This window comes from Aegilops tauschii, unplaced genomic scaffold (assembly GCF_002575655.3).
Source record: "Aegilops tauschii subsp. strangulata cultivar AL8/78 unplaced genomic scaffold, Aet v6.0 ptg000843l_obj, whole genome shotgun sequence".
In the NCBI taxonomy this organism is placed as follows: domain Eukaryota; kingdom Viridiplantae; phylum Streptophyta; class Magnoliopsida; order Poales; family Poaceae; genus Aegilops; species Aegilops tauschii.
Genome location: NW_027333068.1, coordinates 9,459 through 34,362, shown reverse-complemented (window position 1 = coordinate 34,362; position 24,904 = coordinate 9,459). Strand labels below are relative to the sequence as shown.

At 35.9% G+C, this 24,904-nt stretch overlaps 3 non-coding genes across 3 annotated transcripts; 1 reads left to right on the top strand and 2 right to left on the bottom strand.

Moving 5' to 3' along the window:
• Positions 1-837: 837 nt before the first annotated feature.
• TRNAF-GAA (transfer RNA phenylalanine (anticodon GAA)) lies at positions 838-910 on the top strand. The gene has a single exon. It is a non-coding gene; the product is annotated as a tRNA-Phe (tRNA).
• A 15,574-nt stretch (positions 911-16,484) lies between these two features.
• On the bottom strand, positions 16,485-16,558 carry TRNAW-CCA (transfer RNA tryptophan (anticodon CCA)). The gene has a single exon. It is a non-coding gene; the product is annotated as a tRNA-Trp (tRNA).
• Positions 16,559-16,697: 139 nt separating this feature from the next.
• On the bottom strand, positions 16,698-16,771 carry TRNAP-UGG (transfer RNA proline (anticodon UGG)). Its single transcript has one exon. It is a non-coding gene; the product is annotated as a tRNA-Pro (tRNA).
• Between the last annotated feature and the right edge of the window lie 8,133 nt (positions 16,772-24,904).

The window sequence follows — 24,904 nt, the reverse complement described above, 5'->3', positions numbered from 1 at the left end:
CAGAGACTCAATGGAAGCTGTTCTAACGAATCGAGTTAATTACGTTGTGTTGTTAGTGGAATTCCTTCTAATTCTAAATTAGAGAAAGAGGGGTTTTATACCTTATACATTTAATAAACACGTATAGATACTGACATAGCAAACGATTAATCACAGAACTCATATTATATTATAATTATAATATAGGTTCTTTATCTTTTTTAAAAATGAAATTAGAAATGATAATGATTATGAAATAAAAAACTCATATCATAATTTTTTTTTTTCATTATTGTGAATCCACTCCAATCGAATATTGAATAATCAAATTCTTCAATTCAAATTCAAAGTTTTCGAGATCTTTAAAAAGTGGATTAATCGGACGAGGACAAAGAGAGAGTCCCATTCTACATGTCAATACTGACAACAATGAAATTTCTAGTAAAAGGAAAATCCGTCGACTTTATAAGTTGTGAGGGTTCAAGTCCCTCTATCCCCAAATCCTCTTTTATTCCCTAACTATACTATATTATTATTATTTATCCTCTTTTTTTTCTTTTTATCAATGCAATGGGTTTAAGATTCATTAGCTTTCTCATTCTACTCTTTCACAAAGGAATGCGAAGAGAACTCAATGGATCTTATCCTATTCATTGAATAGATTTCTTTTTTATTAGAGTATCGGCAAGAAATCTTGGTTATTCACTCTATTTTTAAGTTTTATTTAAGTAAACCATGCACAATGCATAGGACTACCCCCCCATTTTCAAATTTTAAATTTGAAATACTTTAATTAATTTTTAGTCCTTTTAATTGACATAGATACAAATACTCTACTAGGATGATGCACAAGAAAAGGTCAGGATAGCTCAGTTGGTAGAGCAGAGGACTGAAAATCCTCGTGTCACCAGTTCAAATCTGGTTCCTGGCAGAGAAAAAAAAAAGATCCACCGAATAGGTATTGATCCAAATACCTCGAGATGGATTGTGATACATATTCATTAATAATATTTATTCATCTAAGTGGATAAATCTATAATATAAATATAGAGGCACTTCTTTTTAAAGAAGTTTTAAAATATATCTTTTCTTTATGATAAAGAAGGGGGTGAGATTCCCCTTTATTTTTTTGCGTTTCTTAATTTTGTATTCCGCTATTCCGACGAATATTTTTTTAGTCTTGCTTATCTTTATCTTATCTTATTTTCCTAGTTGTGCTAAGTAATGTGCGCGGTACAAAGTTCCTGGTAGAGAACTTCTTTGAGTCATCCTATTTTTCTGTTCATATGAAGGAAATTAATATGCGATTTTCAAAATAGGGGAATCCAAATGAAACCCTTTTTTTGCTCAGTCTATCTGGAATGCTTTTGTATAATTAGGAATTAATTATAAATAGGTATTCCGTTTCATCTAGGAAAAGAACCTAAAAATATTCCTTGACTTGAATAAAATCTGGAGTTGTGTTGTATAAGTGAGCATGAATTTCTTATCATTCAATGAGCATCTTGTATTTCATAAAAATTGGGGGTTATATAATCCTTACGTAAGGGCCAGCCTATCCAACTTTCAGGCATTAGGATACGTTTAAGGCGCGGATGATTATCATAAGAGATTCCCACCATATCATAAGATTCGCGTTCTTGAAAATCGGCACTTCTCCAAATCCAGAAGACAGACGGAATTCTAGGATTATCCTTTTGGGCAAAGACTTTTATGCAGACTTCTTCTGGATTATCTATACCATATTGTATTCTCGTAAGATGATACACGCTAGCTAAAGATCCACCGGGTGCTACATCATAAGCACATTGGGAGCGTAAATAATTGTAACCATATACATATAAAATGACAGCAATGGAATCCCAATCCCCTGCTTTTATTTGTAAAGTCTCTATTCCTCGGTGATCAAAGCCAAAGATCTATGAACCACCTCATGTTTGACTAGCCAATTAGATAACCAACCCTGCTGCATTGTCTTCATCTCTCCCTCTTTGTATAAATATTTCACATTTCGGATGCAAGTTTGAAAGATTGCCCTGCTTTTTATTTTTCTACACAAAAGAGCCCCTCTCCTAATTCACTAATTTGTAGGAAGGTACTGAACTTTTGGATTTGAAAAAAGTTTCAGAAGATATATCTAATGTAGATGGTGATTGATAGAGCAATTCTTGCTCATAAGTTCCTGTATGAGTACTGCGCCTAACATAAAGCTTGTGACTGGTAGTAAAACATCTATTTTTATTTTGAGATAGAGTTCGATCCTCAACTATTTCTCGCGATATCTTCTTACGAAGTTTTGTTAGGGCATCTATAACTGCCTCCGGTTTAGGTGGGCAGCCCGGCAAGTAGACATCCACAGGAATTAACTTATCAACTCCCCGAACAGTACTATAGGAATCCGTACTGAACATTCCCCCTGTAATAGTACAGGCTCCCATAGCAATGACGTATTTTGGTTCAGGCATTTGCTCGTATAATCTCACTAAAGAGGGAGCCATTTTCATTGTTACCGTACCGGCTGTTAAAATTAGGTCTGCTTGCCTAGGACTTGATCTTGGTACCAATCCATAACGATCAAAGTCGAATCGTGAGCCTATTAATGAAGCAAATTCAATGAAACAACAACTGGTACCGTATAGAAGGGGCCATAAACTGGAGAGTCTTGACCAATTCGAAAGATCATTTGGTGTAGTTGAAATAACAGAATTGGAACTTGTTTGGTCAAGTAAGGGAAACTCAATCAAATTCATAACTGTCTCAATAGAATCTTTTCCTTCTTTTTTTTTGTCTAAATATTCAGTTAAGACCATTCCAAGGCTCCTTTTCGCCATGCATAAACTAAACCAACAACTAAGATAAGCACGAAAATCAAAGCTTCGATAAAAACGGATACACCCAATACGTCGAAACTCATTGCCCAAGGGTATAGAAAGACGGTTTCCACATCAAAAACAACAAAAACGAGCGCAAACATATAATAGCGTATTCGGAATTGTACCCAAGCCCCTCCCATGGGTTCTATACCCGATTCATAACTAGAAAGCTTCTCTGGTCCTTCACTAACCGGGGCTAAAAGTCCTGAAATCGAAAATGCCAAAATAGGAATAAGGCTTGCTATTATTAGAAATGTCCAAAAAATATCATATTCGTGAAGCAGAAACATAATGTACTCCCATTAATGTGGAATAGGCGGAACTTAAATTAGTCAATTCAATTCAGCATTGTCAATTTATCCAGAACTTCTCTCTTTTCCTCGGTGAAACAAGAATCTTTTTTGTTCAAACAAAAGCGCTTAGTTTAGCCTTTGTTTCCTCTGTGCTGCATCTTCTTTAAAGATTCATCCAATGGAATCCCAACTCCCTTTCTTTTGGATTTCCATTCTATTTAGATATGGTGTATGTAGATCTAATTCTTATATAAAGAAAACTTTCTCGTTTCACTTTGTCTCGCTTTCTCTAGAATCTCTAGAAAAAAGAATAGCTCTATCCTTTATTTAATATTTAATAATAAAATAATAAGAGACTATTAAATAAAAATGAGAATACTACTAAATTAGAACCTAATTAAGATAGTAGGACTAATCTATGCAGTATAATTAATGAGAAGTAATACTATAAAATAAAAATAAAGAACTCTATTTCAGAACTATGAGACAGAATATTCTGTTTTCTTATTTACTCTTTACTTTATTTTTTCTATTTAAAGTTGATCAATTTACATAATGTATCTATAAACAAAGTAATAAATATACTTAAAACAAAGTAGGAATTCGCAAAATGGATAAAATCATTGCAGTTATTATAGGGAAGTCTAGAGATATCCTATTTGAAGGAGGACGGGATTCAAATCAGGAAAGGATCCTTTCTTCTATTGATTTGATAGAAATTCGTTTTTCTTTTCCTGTCTGTATGATTTTGATTTTCGATGAATGAGCCTTTGGTAATGCTTTTATCTCTATTCTATGTCGCAGGCGCCTATCCAGTCTATAAACAAATACTAATGAGAAAATGAAAACTATACTAAACTAAAGAAAACATAGGATAGAGATCCTAAAATCTAAAAAAGGGCATATTAGGGCTATACGGATTCGAACCGTAGACCTTCTCGGTAAAACAGATCAAACGGATTATTATCGAAATGATTTGAACTGTTTCAAAGACCCAACATGCATTTTTTTGCATTGGGCTCTTTCATAAACTGATTTAAAGATCAGTTAGTCCACCATAGTTTTTCTTTACGGAAAGATAATGAGATGGCTCCCTGTGCTCTGATTGATTTTTTGTATTATGATCTATCTAGGAGCAATACCAAAGTGTTTCAAAGGAGGATTACCTTGACTTAGGTCTGCCTCCGGTCTAAATTAAATCAACCTAAGTGAAATGGAGTCTCTATCGTTCCACTGCAAGAGTTAACTATGAGACTTCATACACCTTAAAGTTCATAGAACGAAAAGAAGTTTTTTGGAGGCCCTTATCCTCATTACGCCTAGCATTTAGTGGGCTGGATATTTACCTTATCAACTAGCAAATCCATAAGGGTTCTATTTGATTAGGCACCTGAATTGGCACCTGAATCGGACTGAACCGACTGTTTGTCAGGCTACTGTTCTCCTATTCTCTCGAATCTATGAAGTAAGACATTGATTTTGCAATAAGATCGATTATGTTCATTGCATAATAAGCTCCTTTGAAAAGCATTGGCGCACGTGTAAACGAGTTGCTCTACCGAACTGAGCTATAGCCCTTATCACAGATATCTTAACATATAGATAATTTCTTGTCAAGATGAATATTTTCTAATGCCAGAGGATACCCCTTTGATCTGTATCTGTTTAGTATTTAGTTTAGTATTTAGTATATAACAGACCAATAACAGAGCGGTATTGCTTAGAAAAGGGATTCAATATATAATCGATCGAAGTAATGGGTCTTCCTTTGTGGTGATAAATTGCCTACTTAACTCAGTGGTTAGAGTATTGCTTTCATACGGCGGGAGTCATTGGTTCAAATCCAATAGTAGGTAAGTAGGTAGAAAAATTACTAGATAGCATTGGACTTACTTCGCTTCACTATCTAATAACTTTTTCTACCCCTCTTCCCTTTTTCTTTGTATCAACTATAAACCACTGGATTGTCTTCAATTGGATGGGGGAATCCAATTGACAGCCTCGATTCGTATCCTAGCTCGTCTGAGAGCGAGCTTCGCTTCAACCAAATCTTTCGTACCCTCAGCTTTACTCAAGTTAGCTTCGGCTATTTCAAGTGCCTTTTGAGCTTCTTCCGGATCAATATCACTACCCAGTTCCGCATCATTTCCTAAAATGATGATCTCATTATTAACTATTCTCGCAAAACCGCTCCACAGAACCGCTGTTAACCATTGGTCGTTGAGGAGGCGTATTCTCAAAGGACCCATATCTACTGCTGTGTTAATGGGGGCGTGGTTTGGTAATACGCCAATTTGGCCACTATTAGTGGATAAAATGATTTCTTTCACTTCACAATCCCAAATAATTCGCTTAGGAGTCAGTACATAAAGATTTAATTTCATTTCTTCGATTTGTTCTCCTCTTCTAAGGTTATAGCTTTCGTGCTAGCTTCATCGATGTTACCCACCAAATAAAAAGCCTGTTCAGGTAGGCCGTCTAATTCTCCGGAAAGGATTAGTTGAAATCCCCTAATAGTTTCCGCAAGAGCAACATACTTTCCTGGAGAACCAGTAAAAACTTCTGCCACAAAGAACGGTTGTGATAAGAAACGCTCAATTTTTCTTGCTCTTGCTACAGTTAAACGATCCTCTTCCGATAATTCATCCAAGCCAAGAATTGCGATAATGTCCTGAAGTTCTTTGTAACGTTGTAAAGTTTCCTTAACTCTTTGCGCAGTTTCATAATGTTCGTTGCCAACGATCCGAGGCTGTAACATAGTCGAGGTTGAATCTAAAGGATCTACTGCTGGATAAATACCCTTGGAAGCTAATCCTCTGGAAAGTACGGTAGTAGCATCCAAATGTGCAAATGTTGTGGCAGGGGCAGGGTCGGTCAAATCGTCTGCAGGTACATAAACTGCTTGAATCGAAGTTATAGATCCCTTTTTAGTAGAAGCAATTCTTTCTTGCAAAGAACCCATTTCTGTACTAAGAGTAGGTTGATAACCCACTGCGGAGGGCATTCTCCCTAATAAAGCGGATACCTCTGATCCTGCTTGAACAAAACGAAAGATATTATCGATAAATAAAAGCACGTCTTGCTTATTAACATCTCGGAAATATTCCGCCATAGTTAGGGCAGTTAAACCAACTCTCATACGAGCTCCCGGTGGTTCATTCATTTGGCCATAGACTAGAGCTACCTTTGATTCCTCAATATTTTTTTCATTAATTACTCCGGATTCCTTCATTTCCATATAAAGATCATTTCCTTCACGAGTCCGTTCCCCTACTCCACCGAATACGGATACGCCCCCATGAGCTTTAGCAATGTTATTGATTAATTCCATGATCAGTACTGTTTTACCTACTCCAGCCCCCCCAAATAGTCCTATTTTTCCTCCACGTCGATAAGGAGCTAAAAGATCGACGACCTTAATACCTGTTTCAAAGATGGATAATTTCGTATCTAACTCGATAAAGGCAGGCGCAGATCTATGAATAGGGAACGTTGCACTACTATCTACAGGACCCAAATTGTCAACAGGCTCCCCAAGAACGTTGAAAATTCGTCCGAGAGTAGCTCCACCGACCGGAACACTGAGAGGAGCTCCCGTGTCAATCACTTCCATTCCTCTCATCAACCCGTCCGTAGCACTCATAGCTACAGCTCTAACTCGATTATTTCCTAATAATTGTTGTACCTCACAAGTCACATTAATTTGCTTATCGGCAGTGTCTCTACTCTGGACTACCAAAGCGTTATAAATATAAGGTAACTTGCCTGGGGGAAAAGTGACATCCAGCACGGGTCCAATAATTTGATCGATACGACCTGTACTTTTTTCTTCAATTGTGGAAACCCCGGGAGGAGAAGTAGTAGGATTGGTTCTCATAATTATCACATAATTAAAAAAAAGGAATTTGTCGAAATTTTTCTTTTTTTATTGTTGAATAATGCCAAATCAAATCAAAAAAAATCCAAAAGTAAAAAGGAAATGAATTAGTTAATTCAATAAGAGAGAAAAGGGGACCAGGACTTGATTTCGTTGCCCAAGCGAATCCCATTCAATCGTTTACTCATGGAATGAGTCCGTTGGAAAGTTCAATCAATCTTTTTTTCATATACATACATTTTGCCTTTTGTGGAGGATCTGTGCCTACTCTACTTTCCTATCTAGGACTTCGATATACAAAATATATACTACTGTGAAGCATAGATTGCTGTCAACAAAGAATTTTATTAGTATTTAGTTAGGTATTTGCATTCAAAATAAGAAAAGAGAACTATTAAGAACTTGTAAAATAAGGATTAGGAATTAATTTGGGTTGCGCTATATCTATCAAAGAGTATACAATAATTATGGATTTGGTAAATCAAATCCATGGTTTAATAACGAACCGTGTTAACTTACCATAACAACAACTCAATTCCTATCGAATTCCTATAGTGGAATTCCTATAGGATAGAACATACACAGGGTGTACGCATTATATATGAATGAAACATATTCATTAACCTAAGCATGCCCTCAATTTTCTTTAATGAGTTGATATTATATTAATTGAATATCCTTTTTTTTTGTTTTACGAGATTTTTTCTAAAGTTTCATTTACGCCTAATTAACATCGAGTAGACCCTGTTATTGTGAGAATTCTTAATTCAAGAGTTATAGGGAGGGACTTATGTCACCACAAACAGAAACTAAAGCAGGTGTTGGATTTCAAGCTGGTGTTAAAGATTATAAATTGACTTACTACACCCCAGAGTATGAAACTAAGGATACTGATATCTTGGCAGCATTCCGAGTAAGTCCTCAGCCTGGGGTTCCGCCCGAAGAAGCAGGGGCTGCAGTAGCTGCCGAATCTTCTACTGGTACATGGACAACTGTTTGGACTGATGGACTTACCAGTCTTGATCGTTACAAAGGACGATGCTATCACATCGAGCCTGTTGCTGGGGAAGACAACCAATGGATCTGTTATGTAGCTTATCCATTAGACCTATTTGAAGAGGGTTCCGTTACTAACATGTTTACTTCCATTGTAGGTAACGTATTTGGTTTCAAAGCCCTACGTGCTCTACGTTTGGAGGATCTACGAATTCCCCCTACTTATTCAAAAACTTTCCAAGGCCCGCCTCATGGTATCCAAGTTGAAAGAGATAAGTTGAACAAGTATGGTCGTCCTTTATTGGGATGTACTATTAAACCAAAATTGGGATTATCCGCAAAAAATTATGGTAGAGCGTGTTATGAGTGTCTACGTGGTGGACTTGATTTTACCAAAGATGATGAAAACGTAAACTCACAACCATTTATGCGCTGGAGAGACCGTTTTGTCTTTTGTGCCGAAGCTATTTATAAATCACAGGCCGAAACCGGTGAAATCAAGGGGCATTACTTGAATGCGACTGCGGGTACATGTGAAGAAATGATTAAGAGAGCTGTATTTGCAAGAGAATTAGGGGTTCCTATTGTAATGCATGACTACTTAACTGGGGGATTCACCGCAAATACTACTTTGGCTCATTATTGCCGCGACAATGGCCTACTTCTTCACATTCACCGTGCAATGCATGCAGTTATTGATAGACAGAAAAATCATGGTATGCATTTCCGTGTATTAGCTAAAGCATTGCGTATGTCTGGGGGAGATCATATCCACTCCGGTACAGTAGTAGGTAAGTTAGAAGGGGAACGCGAAATGACTTTAGGTTTTGTTGATTTATTGCGCGATGATTTTATTGAAAAAGATCGTGCTCGCGGTATCTTTTTCACTCAGGACTGGGTATCCATGCCAGGTGTTATACCGGTAGCTTCAGGTGGTATTCATGTTTGGCATATGCCAGCTCTGACCGAAATCTTTGGGGACGATTCTGTATTACAATTTGGTGGAGGAACTTTAGGACATCCTTGGGGAAATGCACCTGGTGCAGCAGCTAATCGAGTGGCTTTAGAAGCCTGTGTACAAGCTCGTAACGAAGGGCGCGATCTTGCTCGCGAAGGTAATGAAATTATCCGAGCAGCTTGCAAATGGAGTCCTGAACTAGCCGCAGCTTGTGAAGTATGGAAGGCGATCAAATTCGAGTTCGAGCCGGTAGATACTATTGATTAACTAGATAAAACTAAAGATAAAGAAGGTATAAATAAAAAAGAAACGAAATAAAAAGAGAAAAAAATCAGTTATGAAATGCAGTAATTCTTCTTTATTCTTCTAATTGATTGCAATTAAACTCGGCTCAATCTTTTTTAGAAAAAAAAAAGATTGAGCCGAATAAAAATAGATCATGATATGATCATGAGACTTGACAAATCGAGATTCGTCTATTCTATATATCTAGAATATATATATTAAGGTATAATACAATAAAGAAATACAAATAAAATAATAAAATAATAAAATATAGTATTATCAATTGTATGCGCTTCTAGAGAAGTATGTATGCAGGAAGTAAATTCTAACCGCTTTCTTTTGAATCCAATTTCAAATTAGATTAGAAAGATAGAAAGGCCATGAGGATGGGAAAATCAAAATAAAATCTTTTTAATTAGTTCTCCTTTTTTGGAATTTTCTTATTATCCTTTCATTTTTTTTACAGAATATTTTTCAAACTAAAAATAAAAAATACAATACAATAGTCAATATTCCTTATAATAGATATACTTAATTATATCATAAGAATCTTAAGATATTTTTCGACTAGATAGAAATAGTAAATTTGAATTGAGACACCTATTCCATGACGGATTTAAACTTACCTTCTATTTTCGTGCCTTTAGTAGGCTTAGTATTTCCGGCAATTGCAATGACTTCTTTATTTCTTTATGTGCAAAAAAATAAGATTGTCTAGTATTTTTTAGTGTAAGTAATATAATATGGTAGGGTATGTGGCTTTTTCTACACACACTTTCTACACACAAATGAAAAACGGTTATGGATGCGGATATAGGCTACGAGCATAAATGCATGAATATGCAGAGCCAGGTATAGCGAGTTTTATTTTATTTATTTTAATTGAATCAACGAATATTTTTTGAATAGAAAGTCAATGTATCTAACCTATTATTTCACAGGAGTACTAGTTGCTGAAGGCGATTTCAGAATCAAAAAAAGTAAAGTCAAAATTATTTAGCTTATTCTCTCAATTTCAATCGACCGCTGCTGGATTTAGTATATCTAATATGAATTGGCGATCAGAACACATATGGGTAGAACTTCTAAAAGGTTCTCGAAAAAGGGGTAATTTTTTCTGGGCCTGTATTCTTTTTCTAGGTTCACTAGGATTCTTATCGGTTGGGATTTCCAGTTATCTTGGTAAGAATATTATATCTATACTTCCATCTCAAGAAATTCTTTTTTTTCCGCAGGGGGTCGTGATGTCTTTCTACGGAATCGCAGGCCTATTCATTAGCTCCTACTTGTGGTGTACTATTTTGTGGAATGTAGGTAGTGGTTATGACCGATTCGATAGAAAAGAGGGAATAGTGTGCATTTTTCGTTGGGGATTCCCTGGAATAAAACGTCGCGTCTTCCTTCGATTCCTTATGCGGGATATCCAATCAATTAGAATTCAGGTTAAAGAGGGTCTTTATCCTCGTCGTATTCTTTATATGGAAATCCGGGGCCAGGGGATCATTCCCTTGACTCGTACTGATGATCAATTTTTTACTCCACGAGAAATTGAACAAAAAGCTGCCGAATTGGCCTATTTCTTGCGCGTACCAATTGAAGTATTTTGAGGTATCTTTTTTGAACTGAGTTGAATGAAGAAAAGAAGAATTGGAAGAAGAAAAGTTTTCTCAACACGGGGAGGAAGTCCCTTCTAAATTGGATTTGTTATTGTAAGGGGATTTTTAAGTATTTATCTAAAGGAAGGAACAAACGAGGATAAGAGAAATTTGCTTTTAATTTTTTTTTATCCAAGTGAGATATATCGCATACTATTCTTCTTTTTTCATCCGAAAGGGCTTTTTTTTTATTCTATTTCACTATTTCATTCCATCTAGATCTAAGAAAGAACCCAATGCACTGAAATTCCACTACTAACTAATATACAAAAAAGAAGAATAGATACAGGGTATCAAACCTATATAGTTTTTGCTTCAAAGAAATAGAAATATCATGAAATAGAAATATCATCATATAGAGTCAGGGAATGGAATAGAGTCAGCGAATGAAGCATATTCATTAACAACTCCATTTACGGATCAAAAATGAAAAAAAAGAAAGCATTGCCTTCTTTACTATATCTTGTATTTATCGTACTTTTGCCTTGGGGGGTCTCTTCCTCATTTAACAAATGTCTGGAACTTTGGATTAAGAATTGGTGGAATACCAGGCAATCCGAAACTCTCTTAACTGATATTCAAGAGAAAAGGATTCTAGAAAGATTCATAGAATTAGAAGAACTTTCTCTCTTGGACGAGATGATAAAAGGGAAACTAAAGACACATGTACAAAAACCTCCTACAGGAATACACAAGGAAATAATACAATGGGTCAAAATAAATAATGAGGATCATCTCCATACCATTTTGCATTTCTCGACAAATATAATCTGTTTGGCTATTCTAAGTGGTTCTTTTTTTCTGGGTAAAGAGGAACTTGTCATTTTGAATTCTTGGGTTCAGGAATTCTTCTATAATTTAAATGACTCAATAAAAGCTTTTTTTATTCTTTTAGTTACTGATTTTTTTGTTGGATTTCACTCCACCCGTGGTTGGGAACTAGTAATTCGTTGGGTCTACAACGATTTTGGATGGGCTCCTAACGAGCTTATTTTCACTATTTTTGTTTGTAGTTTTCCAGTAATTCTAGATACATGTTTGAAATTTTGGGTCTTTTTTTGTTTAAATCGTCTATCTCCTTCGCTTGTAGTCATTTATCATTCAATTAGTGAAGCATAAATTCATTTGATCTCCCGATATTAATATTAATCAAATTAGCAAGCATCTTTTTTTAGAAAGAAAGCCCTTTTCCATTTTAGCAAAATTCTTTCTATTTATACCTACTTTAAGGTATTCATCATTGCAGTACAACTGTTGCAGTAGAATGACAACAGATTCGTGTATAGGGAACTAGATTAGCTTAGCTACCTATCTAATTTATTGTAGAAATTCTGGGATCTGCGATTGGACATGGAAAATAGAAATACTTTTTCTTGGGTAAAGGAACAGATAACTCGATCGATTTCTGTAGCGATCATGATATACGTAATAACTCGGACATCTATTTCAAATGCATATCCCATTTTTGCGCAGCAGGGTTATGAAAACCCACGAGAAGCAACTGGACGAATTGTATGTGCCAATTGCCATTTAGCTAGCAAGCCCGTCGATATTGAAGTTCCCCAAGCTGTGCTTCCCGATACTGTATTTGAAGCAGTTCTTCGAATTCCTTATGATATGCAATTGAAACAAGTTCTTGCTAATGGAAAAAAGGGAGGGTTGAATGTAGGTGCTGTTCTTATTTTGCCCGAGGGATTCGAATTAGCGCCGCCCGATCGTATTTCCCCTGAGTTAAAAGAAAAGATAGGAAATCTTGCTTTTCAGAGTTATCGTCCCGATAAAAAAAACATTCTTGTGATAGGCCCTGTTCCCGGTAAGAAATATAGTGAAATTGTCTTTCCCATTCTTTCCCCTGATCCTGCTACGAAGAAAGATGCTCATTTCTTAAAATATCCCATATATGTAGGGGGAAACCGAGGAAGAGGACAGATCTATCCTGATGGTAGCAAGAGTAACAATACAGTCTATAATGCTACGTCAACAGGTATAGTAAGAAAAATACTACGTAAAGAAAAGGGGGGGTATGAAATATCCATAGTTGATGCATCAGATGGACGCCAAGTGATTGATATTATACCTCCCGGACCAGAACTTCTTGTTTCAGAGGGGGAATCCATCAAGCTTGATCAACCATTAACAAGCAATCCTAATGTGGGAGGTTTTGGTCAGGGGGACGCAGAAATCGTGCTTCAGGATCCATTACGTGTCCAAGGCCTTTTGTTCTTCTTCGCATCCGTTATTTTGGCACAAGTTTTTTTGGTTCTCAAAAAGAAACAGTTTGAAAAGGTTCAATTGTACGAAATGAATTTCTAGGTCCCGGGATTTCTTACCATCAAGTTGGTAAAAAGCCTCGATTTATTGGCAATTGCTAGAATTATCTATGATCTATTTTGGAAATCCTTTTTTTGTTTAGACTGCTTTTTGTTTATGAGATGTCTGGAATTCCTTATTTATATCCCATGCAAAAGAAGAGAATCCAAGGCAAAGGCGAGAACAATAAAATTAAAATTTCTTCCTTTTCGGAGGGATTGCAGGTCTTCTTAATCGTCTATTCGGCACAAGAAAAAGGCTTTTTCTTGTGCCGATTCTTCTTGTATCAAAATAAGAATCCTTTTTCTTCCTAATTCGTCAAAGATTACTATTTCTTCTTTATTCGGGTCTGTCTCTTGGACCTCTTTTTCTTTTGCTTAGGTTTAGCCGAGGTAGTGGACAAACAGAGGGGAAGAAAATATGGCGGGGGAAAAATTTCTTGTGATTGTGAGCAAATTGCTTGGCTTGTTTAATTAAGTTCAACTTCAAATTTACAGAAATTTTGCAAAAAAAAAGTAAACTCTTCCATTGAAGGTTTTTTTTATTTTTAGGCTAGTTGAATAGTTTTGATTAAGGTTTTATTAGTTTATTACTCGAAACTAAATCAAGGATTTTCAGGATACTTCCTTCGTGGAATAAGATATTGGATCCTCGAGTGATCTCTTTTTCTTGTTGCTTCATAAGAGTGAATCGAATAGATTCAATTCGCGTTATAAGAGTAAAAATTCCGCGGGTCCTTTCCGCTCTAATCAGATAAAGGGGGGTAAGGACCCGCTAAGCTCCTACTTTTTCATGTTTACAATCTGGTCCCTCCGATTACTATAGAGATGAACCCAATCCAGAATATGAACCATAAAAGAAAACACCTACTAAACCAATCACAGCAATACCAGCTACAGTACCTATCAGCCAAAGAGGAATTCTTCCAGTAGTATCGGCCATTTCCCCTACTTTCCTCCACATTTTATCAATTGGTCATGCTAGAGACAAAAACAGTCATGGGTAGTTATAAGGATGGTATCCTTCCAAATGGGATAAGAGAATTCTTATTAGTCTCTTTCTTTCTCTCAATTGAAGAAGTAATTGGAAAATAAAACAGCAAGTACAAAAATGAGTAATAAACCCCAGTATAGACTGGTACGATTCAATTCAACATTTTGTTCATTCGGGTTTGATTGTGTCATAGTTCTATAGTTGGAATTTGTTTTATCGTTGGATGAACTGCATTGCTGATATTGATCCCAAGAAAAAAACAGTAGGTACAGCTAGTCCGTGAATAGCCAGCCATCGCACTGTAAAAATAGGATAGGTTCGATCTATGGTCATTGAGGGCCTCCTAAAAGGATCTACTAAATTCATCGAGTTGTTCTAAAGAATCAAAACGGTCGGTTATTAACGGAATTCCTTGTCGGCTTTCCGTGAAATACTCGTTTGGCCTAGGACTTCCAAACACGTCATAAGCTAAACCCGTACTGACAAATAACCAACCCGCAATGAATAGGGAAGGTATAGTAATGCTATGAATAACCCAGTATCGAATACTGGTAATAATATCAGCAAAAGAACGTTCTCCCGTGCTTCCAGACATGCTGAACTCCCAAAATTTTTGTACATTCAAAAAAGGAATTGATTCCGTAAAAGATGGGATCGACCAGTAAATAGAAAATTACTGATATTTCATCCTTGTGAGATTGTCAATTTTGTACCAAAGGTGTATTTTGAGTATACCGAATTAGTATAGCTATCCTTCCTATGGCACAGCAATCTGGTTTTGCCTGGTTCCGAAACATAATTACTTTTTTATTTTTTTTGTCTATAGGTAAGCTATATGTTATTCAAGGCATCAATAGAAAACCCCATTTTTGTAGGTTCTACTTACTTTTCATTGGCTTCGGAATATATAGAGTAATTCGGAATAGCAGCCAAAATCTTGGGAAAATCTAAGTTAATGATCAATAGGTTTGGATAAATAATTTAGGAAGGATATTCTCATACTGACACAATACAAGGACAAGTATATGTGAAATCTATCCTTTCATAATTCGTAATTCATCCTTGTATTGTTTGTTGGATTAGGTCTAACTTTCTTGACCAAACTGCGAGCGCGGAACTTTACGAGATGAAATAGGGAAAGACAGAAGATAGAATAGAACTTAAAAGGATAATTGAAGTGACTCGTCTTCGAATCTACTTTGGTTGGAGTTCGAAAAAGGAATAAAAATAAAGTAAATTCAAGGAAGAGCTTTCTTTTTTTTTTTAACAGCCCCTTGGCAGGTCGTGGAATGCTTTTGTTCTCCTCTTATTCCATATGGAATACAATCAGTTAAAATAAGAAGGAATAGGGGAATATTCGATCGTTCACTCCAAAACGAGGGTCCTATTGAAAAAGAAATTATCCAAAATAGAAAGAAGTTTTTTTTTCAAATTCAATTGTTTATTTATCTCTTATTCAAAAATTTCCCTGAAAATTGAATGAAAAAATGAAATTCAATGGGGTTAGATGATCTAGTTCTTAATATTATTACTTTACTCAATTGACAAATTCCACAACAAATCTCTTGATTCGGAATTAGGGACTCATGTATCATCTGATGAATCCACTTTCTTTTACACTTCTGTATCTTACTCTACCTTGTTTTTTAGTATTATCTAAAATAACTGATGAATTCTGAATTTTCCATAACTTAGGTAAATGCTTTACCAACATATGTAGTGTAGTAAAAAAAAATAAATGGAATTTAACTCTTTCATGCTTACTTTAACTAGTTATTTTGGTTTTCTACTGGCTGCTTTAACTATAACCCCAGCTCTATTTATTGGCTTGAACAAGATACGCCTTATTTGAATTGACTGAATAATTATAATTCAGAAAAGAAAAATCTTTCTTTGGGATTCCTGGCATTCTACGACTCTTTTCCAGACTAATTAGGAATTCTTTTCTTGGTCATTGAGATTCGTGGATAATTTAGAGTACTATTTAGGGATAGATCGTACCTCTTTTTTTATCCCCTCGAACAAATCGAAATGATTGAAGTTTTTCTATTTGGAATCGTCTTAGGCCTAATTCCTATTACTTTAGCGGGATTATTCGTGACTGCGTATTTGCAATACAGGCGTGGGGATCAGTTGGATCTTTGATTGAGTCATTTTTTTTTGATTGACCTCCTCCAGACCAGAGAGGAGGTCAAATTGAAATTGGAGTTACAATTCAATTTTGTTAAGTTATTTTACTCTGCTTCGACATAAAATAGATGGAATCACGCTCTGTAGGATTTGAACCTACGACATCGGGTTTTGGAGACCCGCGTTCTACCGAACTGAACTAAGAGCGCTTTCATTCATTCAAAAAGAAAATCTTTTTCTATTCCTAATGTATCTCACGTACGTATAGTCTCCACAAATTCAAGTTATACCCACTTTACTTTAATTGATCTCGTCGCTACTGCCTATAAAGAAGAAAGAAGTAATAGGTAGGGATGACAGGATTTGAACCTGTGACATTTTGTACCCAAAACAAACGCGCTACCAAGCTGCGCTACATCCCTTTTCCAAATTAAATTGTTGTACAATGCCATTGTACACAATTCCTGTCTTCTTTTCCACATCATAATTTTCTTCTTCTTTCTATTTTCTTCTTCTTTCTTTCTCTATCTATATAGAACCCTCGTGTCATTTCTTCTTTTTGGTCTCATATAATTAAGGAATTATATACATATAAAATCCAATATAATTTCGCCTATAAAAGAAGGATTACTTTTCCTTGCTAATATATAGGAAGAAGGGGTCATCTTTTTCTTTTTTAGGGATAGGAAAATTTCGTCGATATGGTTCATTTTATATATAGCATAACAATCTTGGGCAAGAGTTTATGATCATATATGTATTCCAACAAGGAAGGAGGATTTTCAATGCGGGATATAAAAACATATCTCTCTGTAGCACCCGTGCTAAGTACTCTATGGTTTGGTGCTTTAGCAGGTTTATTGATAGAAATTAATCGTTTATTCCCAGATGCTTTGTCATTCCCTTTTTTTTAATTCTAGTTATTGCTATGGGAGGGATAGATTTCTTCGTGATATGACAAAATTTGATCCTTTTCAATCTTTTTTTAGTATCGGAAGGAAAAAGAAAGAAAAGATGGATTGGGTTGAACCTCAGAGTCATTAAAAATTTTGTAAACCCCATTTTTGAAAATAGAAATTCAATTTAAAGGGGTACCCAAGCTAAATAAGGCCTCAGAAATCAGAGCATAGAAAAGGTGGGGCTGGCTAATTAAATGAAAGGATTTCGAACCAAAATCTTTGCTAATTCGACAAGGATTGTATTCTTTAATTATTTCTCTATTTTTTATTACTTAATTTAAGAATAAAAAAAAATTATTCTAATGAATTTTATTCTTCTTCTTCGGATTCAAAATAGAAGAATAAAAGAATAAGTAGAAGAATTAAGTTAAGTCAATCCAAAAAGAAAAGGAGGTTCATGGCCAAGGGAAAAGATGTTAGAATCAGAGTTATTTTGGAATGCATCAGTTGTGTTCGAAAAGGTGCCAATGAGGAATCGACGGGGATTTCTAGATATAGTACTCAAAAGAATCGCCACAATACACCCGGACAATTAGAATTCAAAAAATTTTGTCGTTATTGTCGCAAGCATACGACTCATCACGAAATAAAGAAATAGGAACATCGTGTGTTCGATCTTTCCAAACAACAGAAAGAGTAAGAACTTCATATTTAATATATAAAGAAAACATAGTATAGAATACAAAATACAAATCAACTCATCTGATTTCCGGTAGATATTATTTCATATGTATAGAGGGTATTCATATACTATAATATGAATCAAATAAGATATGGATCAAAGAAAAACTACTTCTTCTGGATCCTAAATTAATAAAATAAAGAAGTGAATTTTCAAATTTTCAAATTTTAAATAAGGAATAAATCATGTATACATCTAAACAACCTTTTCTTAAATCTAAGCAACCCTTTAGTAAATCCAAGCAAACTTTTAATAAATCCAAGCAACCCTTTCGTAAATCCAAGCAAACTTTTCGTAAATTCAAGCAACCTTTTCGTAAATCTAAACAACCTTTTCGTAGGCGTCCCCGGATTGGCCCGGGAGATCGAATTGATTATAGAAACATGAGTTTAATTAATAGATTTATTAGTGAACAAGGAAAAATATTATCGAGACGAATAAATAGATTAACCTTGAAACAACAACGATTAATTACTCTTGCTATAAAACAGGCTCGTATTTTATCTTTCTTACCGTTTCGTAACTATGAGAACGAAAAGCAATTTCAAGCCCAGTCAATTTCAATAATTACAGGTTCTAGACCCAGAAAAAATAGACATATTCCTCAATTAACGCAAAAGTACAATTCCAATCGAAACTTAAGAAACAACAACCAAAATTTAAGAAACAACAACCGGAACTTAAGTTCCGATTGTTGATGTTTTATTCGAATTCGAAAGGGCCAGACCTATATATATTATAAAGAAAGTAATCCAGCTCGTTGATTCCTACCACTTAATCTTAATTTATTGTATCTTCCCGGAGAGGGAACTCCGGGAATTCATCTTTTATTATTCCAGTATATTACTTTATTTATACCTTTAATTGATGATCTTTATTTTATTGGAAATCGTGTAAAGATTATTTGGATTTGATACAGCTACTTGTGCAAGCATTTTACGATTAAGAATCAATTTCTTCTTGTACAGGTTGTGTATTAATTTACTATAACTATCGAATACTTTATATACCCGCGTTGCTGCGTTTATCCGAGTGATCCACAAACGACGAAAATCCCTCTTTTGCCTACCTCTATCTCGATGAGAGGAAACAAAAGCTCTTTTTACCTGTTGGGTAATCATTCGATTAAGTCTTAAATGAGCCCCTCTAAAGTTTGAGGCAAATGAACGCATTTTTGTTCGTCGTCTCCGGGCTATATATCCTCGCGGAACTCTGGTCATTGAATCAAATTAACCTTAATGAATAACTAATGATTTCTCTTCTTTTAGCCACCCTTTTTCTCATTAATAACAAAACTAATTATTCCGATATATAAAATATTAATTCCAATGGCTTTTGCTATAGTAACCTTCCCAACCACGATTTTTTATTCCACTCCGTTCAGTTATTTCTATACGAAATAACAAATTCATTCTAATAATACTAAAAAAAATAGTGGGTTCCATCGTTTCTATGGTTCCCTTTTAAACGGTGAGGCCCTCTCTATACACCGGAGCCCTTTCTTTCATCAAAAGGTATTGCGAACTTGTATAGTCCACATTCTTTGGCTCTACCTATCCATTATAGAGTAAATAGCTCTTTTCACAATAAGAGTTATCCATACAGTGACGGTATTTAATTATGAAAGTTGGCTAAGTAGCTGACCCTGTTAGTCCGTTCTTTTAAGATAAAGGAGCATAAGCCTTTTTCTTTTTATTACTATTTCCTCCGCTTAATGGATAACCATTTGCTACCAATGGGAGAATTGCTTCTTATTTCCAATTTAGATAATTGGATTTGCACCAAAGGAAACCATAAATTCCATATACCATAGAAATCTAGGATAGAGAAGCTATATCCTATTCATTGGTACTAATCATGGATACTTCAATTTTTTTTATATTTGTTTGAAGTCATGATCTGAACGAGTCGCACATACACCCTAGCACATGTTCCTCGACGCTGAGGGCATCCTTTAAGCGCGGCCGTTTTTCGAGCATTTCGTATTGGCTGTCTTGCGTTTCTAATAAGTTGTTTAACCGTCGGCATGTTGTATGTATATAGAAAAAAATGGATTGGTTTAGATCCATCTTAACCTGATGATTGCTCATCATGAAGTCTTTCTATTTTCTATTAAATCGAGGAAAACACGAATTTAGCTGTGAAATAACTTTACAAGAAATCCGGACACTACCAATCCTTAAACATTTCTGGAAACCACACTGGATCAGTATCGCAGTGCTTGTCAATCATTTCATCCCCTACAATATCGACAAGTCCATAAGCTTTGGCTTCGTCTGCTGACATAAAAACATCCCTTTCCATGTCTTCGGATACAACCCAAAAAGGCTTGCCTGTTCTTACTGCATAAACCCTTGTGATCATTTCGCGAACTTTGTGTAACTCTTCTACTTCTAGTAAAAATTCTGGTGTCCTTGCCCGATAATAAGCACTAGCAGGTTGGTGAAGCATAATCCTCGCGTGAGGGAATGCTATACGCTTGGTGGGTTCTCCTCCAAGCAGAATGAAGGACGCCATGGAGGCGGCTATTCCGAGGCATATTGTATATATATCTGGTGTCACCGTTTGCATCGTATCAAAAATAGCCATTCCTGAGATTAGCCACCCGCCTGGGGAGTTTATAAACAAAAAAATATCACTAATTCCATCTTCTATACTCAGATATACCATGAGACCTGTAATATGATTCGTGATCTCGCAACGAATCTCTTGACCTAAAAAAAGTGTCCTTTCTCGATACATAACATTGTATAAGTCAACCCAAGTCGCTTCTTCATCTCCAGGAATCCGGTAAGGTACTTTTGGAACACCAATGGGCATATTAGATTAATATTATTAAATTTAAGTAAGAAAACCACACTTTAATATGGAAACGTAAGAATGGAACAGAAAGAAAGAATCCGCAGTTTATTGTCTTAATTTTTATTCTTATTCTATATGAATACTATAGATTCTATTAATACGTAGATTGAAAGGTTATACATATAAGGAATGTAAGACAGATTGAATAAAGAAAAAGGAATGGGTGATTCGAATGCTAAACAAAGAGGGGTAGCGATCTATTCTTCGTTTTTTCCAAATTGGCCAAGTTACCCATTGCATATTGGCACTTATCGAGTATAGAATAGATCTGCTTCTCTTTCTTCTTATGAACAGAATTGGCTTCTTATTTTTAATGGAATGAAATAAATATTCGCGCTTTCTGACACAGAATCCCCTAGAAGGGTTAGGTACATAGGATATGGATAGTCTTTTTCAATGCGATAAAATAAAGCGACATCGTGTCTATTTTTCTTTGCTAAAGGGGTATTTCCATGGGTTTGCCTTGGTATCGTGTTCATACTGTCGTATTGAATGATCCGGGTCGATTGCTTGCGGTGCATATAATGCACACAGCTCTAGTTTCTGGTTGGGCTGGCTCAATGGCTTTATACGAATTAGCAGTTTTTGATCCCTCTGATCCTGTTCTGGATCCAATGTGGAGACAAGGTATGTTCGTAATTCCCTTCATGACTCGTTTAGGAATAACGGATTCGTGGGGTGGTTGGAGTATTTCAGGAGGAACTGTAACAAATCCGGGTATTTGGAGTTATGAAGGTGTGGCAGGTACGCATATTGTGTTTTCTGGCTTGTGTTTCTTGGCAGCGATCTGGCATTGGGTATATTGGGACCTAGAAATATTCTCTGATGAGCGGACGGGAAAACCCTCTTTGGATTTGCCCAAGATCTTTGGAATTCATTTATTTCTTGCAGGGGTGGCTTGCTTTGGCTTTGGGGCATTTCATGTAACGGGTTTGTATGGTCCTGGGATATGGGTATCCGATCCTTATGGACTAACTGGAAAAGTACAAGCTGTAAATCCAGCGTGGGGTGCAGAAGGTTTTGATCCTTTTGTTCCGGGGGGAATAGCTTCTCATCATATTGCTGCGGGTACATTGGGTATATTAGCGGGCTTATTCCATCTTAGTGTCCGTCCGCCTCAACGTCTATATAAAGGATTACGTATGGGCAATATTGAAACTGTACTTTCCAGTAGTATCGCTGCTGTTTTTTTTGCAGCTTTCGTAGTTGCTGGAACTATGTGGTATGGGTCAGCAACGACCCCAATCGAATTATTTGGGCCTACTCGTTATCAGTGGGATCAGGGATACTTTCAGCAAGAAATATATCGAAGAGTTAGCAATGGTTTAGCCGAAAATCTTAGTTTATCAGAAGCTTGGTCTAAAATTCCCGAAAAATTAGCCTTTTATGATTATATTGGTAATAATCCGGCAAAAGGGGGATTATTCAGAGCAGGCTCAATGGACAATGGGGATGGAATAGCTGTTGGATGGTTAGGACATCCCGTCTTTAGAGATAAAGAAGGACGTGAGCTTTTTGTACGCCGTATGCCTACTTTTTTTGAAACATTTCCGGTTGTTTTGGTAGATGAGGAGGGAATTGTTAGAGCAGACGTTCCTTTTAGAAGAGCAGAATCCAAATATAGTGTTGAACAAGTAGGTGTAACGGTGGAGTTCTATGGTGGCGAACTTAATGGAGTAAGTTATTCTGATCCTGCTACTGTAAAAAAATATGCGAGGCGTTCTCAATTAGGGGAAATTTTTGAATTAGACCGGGCTACTTTGAAATCTGATGGTGTTTTTCGCAGCAGTCCAAGGGGTTGGTTCACTTTTGGTCATGCTACCTTTGCTTTGCTCTTCTTTTTCGGACACATTTGGCATGGCGCTAGAACATTGTTCCGAGATGTTTTTGCTGGTATTGATCCAGATTTGGATGCTCAAGTGGAATTTGGAACATTCCAAAAAGTGGGAGATCCAACTACAAGGAAACAGGCAGTCTGATACACATTGTTATAGTATCTTTCACCTCTCTTTTTTGATTTGACATGGGAAACATCTCCCATCCTTTCTTTGACTCTTTTTCTTTCTTTATATGGGAAATTCTCCCAAATGACAAATGAATAGGTGTGGAAGTTATAATTGTAAATAAACCAGGATCGAATCTATGGAAGCATTGGTTTATACGTTCCTTTTAGTTTCGACTTTAGGGATAATTTTTTTCGCTATCTTCTTCCGAGAACCACCTAAGGTTCCACCAACTCCAACTAAAAGAATAAAATAATTTCATTTAAGTAAGAAGTCCCCCTATCTGGGAGACTTCTTACTTAAATTAGTCTCCGTGTTCTTCGAATGGATCTCTTAATTGTTGAGAGGGTTGCCCAAACGCGGTATATAAGGCATACCCAGTAAAGCTTACAAGTAAACCAGATATGGAGATGGCGACTAAAGTTGCTGTTTCCATTTTTATAGAATTTCAAGATTACAATGGATCTACGAAAAGATCGTGTATTTACAACTACAACGGAATAGTATACAAAGTCAACACCAATGATTAAATAGAATTTATGGCTACACAAACCGTTGAAGATAGTTCTAAACCTAGGCCAAAACGAACTGGTGCAGGTAGTTTACTGAAACCCTTGAATTCGGAATATGGGAAAGTCGCCCCGGGTTGGGGGACTACTCCTTTTATGGGGATCGCAATGGCTTTATTCGCTATATTCCTATCTATCATTTTAGAAATTTATAATTCTTCCGTTTTACTGGACGGAATTTTAACCAATTAGGTTTCTACTAACTAAAACTAGGAAGTCAGAGTTTTTCCATCCAAAAAAGCCTTTCTAGTTTAAGATCTACATTTCTAGATATTATGGTAGTTCGACCGCGGAATTTTTTTGTTTCGGTATCTCTGGAATATGAGTGTGTGACTTGTTAGAATTGATCCTATTGATAATACATAGAAAGGGCCTGTTATCTCTATCAAGATGATTCTAATTCGTCAGATATTATTTATTCTAGTATCTGGAACACGAAATAGATAGAGTGGATCAAAAAAAAATGGAACTATGATTCATACTCACTATTAAGACCTCGCAACCAGACTGAAAAATTCAAGTAGTTCTTAAATAAAAATAAAAAAGAAATTTTCTTCCTTCCAATTTTGTTTGCCCAAAAGACAACTTTTTTTCTCTCGATTTTGTCGAGTCATTACACTGATTCAATAAATGATTATCAAGCGGTTCTTATTCGAAGAACCCTTGCCTTTTGTTTAGCTTGAGACTAAATCATCGTGGCTCTAGTATGAATCTAAGGTTTTAATTGAACTGATTCATAGGATCTCAACAAGATAATTTCTATATTACGCATAAAAAAACAAATCCTTTATAGGGAAGAGAAAAGTCAAGAAGCCTCTAATGACCAACATAAGGGAAAGGAAGAAAGAAAGACGCGCCAACTTGAGATTTTTTGGCATTATCATCACAAAGAAGATATTCCGGATTTTTCTTATTTGATATCTTCAAGGCAAATCGACCCAATTCAGTGGCTGATGAAGTTTTGAACCTTTTTTCTAATATTCGTTGAAAATTTTTGTGTTTCTGCTTGAGCCGTACGAGATGAAATTTTCATATACGGCTCTTAGAGGGGGACTCGGGTTAGTTACCTATCTCAATAAAGTATATGATTGGTTTGAGGAACGTCTTGAGATTCAGGCAATTGCAGATGATATAACTAGTAAATATGTTCCTCCCCATGTCAACATATTTTATTGTTTAGGGGGAATTACACTTACTTGTTTTCTAGTACAAGTCGCTACCGGTTTTGCTATGACTTTTTACTACCGACCAACCGTTACAGAGGCTTTTTCCTCGGTTCAATACATAATGACCGAGGCCAACTTTGGTTGGTTAATCCGATCAGTTCATCGATGGTCAGCAAGTATGATGGTTTTAATGATGATCCTGCATGTATTTCGTGTGTATCTCACAGGGGGATTTAAAAAACCCCGTGAATTAACTTGGGTCACAGGTGTGGTTTTGGCTGTTTTGACTGCATCATTTGGTGTAACTGGTTATT